Below are 2,694 nucleotides of genomic sequence, written 5' to 3' on the forward strand. Positions count from 1 at the left end.
GCAGAGGTTAGGAGTCCTGCAAGGTTCTGTCTTAGGGCCTATCTTCTTTTCATTATATAATATACACAACCACTAAGATTCTCCAATAAAATTAGACCAATTACCATCAATATGAAGATGACACACAAATATTTATGGCATGCGTACAAAATGAACCTAATGCAAACGTTAGTTACAATAGAAGAGTTGGTACATGATGTCAAAATTGGATGATAACAAATTATACTTGAAAAGACTGAAATGGTAATTTTAGACCACCCCACCATTACAAAGTCTATTTGAAATACCAAATGTACCATAAATGCTTGATTGTGCAAAGTTCATTTAATGTTTGTCATTTTTATTAATGATAATATGACACTAGACCAGCACATAAAATATATTTCTCAATGCTCAAATGTCCACTTTTAAAATCTTTTTCTAGAAACATCCTAACGCTCTGGAACCACCTTCCAAAATATGTATGACATTGTTCTTCGGATGATATGTTTAAAAAGCATCTTAAGACTTTCCTCTTTCCAAAAAGGTGTGTTGATACACATGTAAAGCACACGGACCACTTCCTCATTACATGGTAGAGCGCTCAACAAATGCAAAGCATTTATTATTATTATTATTATTATTATTATTATTATTATTATTATTATTATTATTATTATTATTATTATTATTATTATCATCATCATCATCATCATCATCATTATCATCATCATCATCATTATTATTATTATTATTATTATTATTATTATTATTATTATTATTAATACTCCCATAGTGGGCAGGGAGGTACATGCTGTGTCTTCTATCCCCCCATACCCGTTTCCCAATTGTTTCCTGTCATTGTCTTGGAATGAGATTACTTAGTTTTGTCCTGATCCTTGCCGGAGCTCCTTGGCTGGGAGGGAAACAGTCGAATGTAAAGTTATAGTTTTGGGAGATGATATTTTTTTCCTTGTAAATCATCTCTCTGTTATGCATTGTATTATGTTTAGTTTACATATTATATTATATGATTGGTAAACATTTGAGTGTATTCCTCTTAGTTGGGACCTGTGCTTGTGTCTGGATGAGACTCTTAGGTGATCTCAAACTAAGTACATTGGTGGTATGCTCTTGGAATCTACATCTGATCCCTATTTGTTCCCAGTTCCCCTATGTCTTACTTTTTCTTGGGTGCTGTAATTGTAATTCTATAACTTTTTACTATCCCATTTTCTTCCTTTTTACTGGCGTTGATATAACTTAAATGTGTTGCAAGCGCCGTAAAACCCTTAAAAACAAAACAAAAACATATTATTAATAATATCAATCAGAGATGAGAGGATGACTTTGTTAAGGCCTCATTATATTATTTTACATGTTTGTGGCCTTAACAACGCCATCAACTCAAATCTCAGTCGTCTTTAACGTCTCATTCACCACGGTTTGTTTATAAAGTGAAATCCTGAAATGTCCACATCATTTGTCTTCATAAATTGAATTTAAGTGTATGCATTTATGATTGTTTTGTTTTTGTTAATGCTTTATTAAAGAACACAAAATAGATGTGCTGTGTTTGCTGTAAATTATTTTTGTTTTGTTTTGTTTTGTTTGTTTTTTTTAAATTACAAACTTATAACTGTTCTATGCACTTTTTCTTACCTAATGGAACTTCTGATTAATATTTCAAATGGGAACATCAGAAAAGCTTATCTTATAAAATCTGTCTCAGGTTTGTGTTTTAAACTCCATGTTTGAGGTAGAATTTAAAGGCTTAACCCTTGCGAGACGAATTTCGACTTTACTCTTATCTGTCATACAGCTCATCTTAGTTTTCAATAAGGACTCGCATCGCTGTGTCTGTAGTCTTGACGAAAACAATCAAAGCTTGGTATATCTGACATGACGGTTTTTTTAAGAAAACAAAAATCCCAAATTTTGTAAGCTAAAAACAGAAAAATTTGCAAAAATTTGCGATTAATTTTCCTAAAAACCCATAATTAGAATGAAAGAGAAAGGTATTTGTTTGTTTTTAAGGGTTCCACGGCGCTTGCAACAAATGAAAGGTCATATCAGTCTCACCAAAAAGGAAGAAAATGAGATAGTAAAAAAGAAACTACTCTTGATTGATTATCTTTCACACGTTCTACAAGAACTATCAAATTAAAAGAATGAAAAAAATTCCTCTTTTTTTTTTTTAATTTCTTTGCAAAATCTCGAAAATTTGAAAAATTTGACAAAAATTGCAGATTTTGCGACCCCAATGCAAATCGGTGCTATTTTGCGATGCAAAAAACTGCCATGACAGGTTTAAAAATGTGAAATAATGGTTAGGAATAATTTTAGTTCCTTGATTTGCGGATTTAATTTCAAGCCTTTAAATTCTATATTTTACATGTATGTGGTTTTACTGATCAAATTTTCAATTTGCTACCCTTTGTTTTAGTCTAGGCTTCCCTAGATTGAATTGATGGTTGTGTTTCAATACTTGAAGTGCATTTCTTGTTTCTAAATGATTTTATTTATTTATTTTGCTGAAATGATGAAGAATACACTCTGTGTTATATTCTATCTGTGTCTCATTTTCATAATTATAATTGTTACATTTTGTTGTTAGTAAGTTTTTGACAGTTGAGAATGATCACTTAAGCTCTAGAGCATTCAATAAAACTTTAATTTCTTTTTCTTTTCTTTTTTTTTGGGGGGGGGAGGGGG

The sequence above is a fragment of the Berghia stephanieae genome, chromosome 5, assembly GCF_034508935.2.
Source record: "Berghia stephanieae isolate SIO BIC M18660-M18661 chromosome 5, UCSD_Bste_1.3, whole genome shotgun sequence".
Classification (NCBI taxonomy): domain Eukaryota; kingdom Metazoa; phylum Mollusca; class Gastropoda; order Nudibranchia; family Aeolidiidae; genus Berghia; species Berghia stephanieae.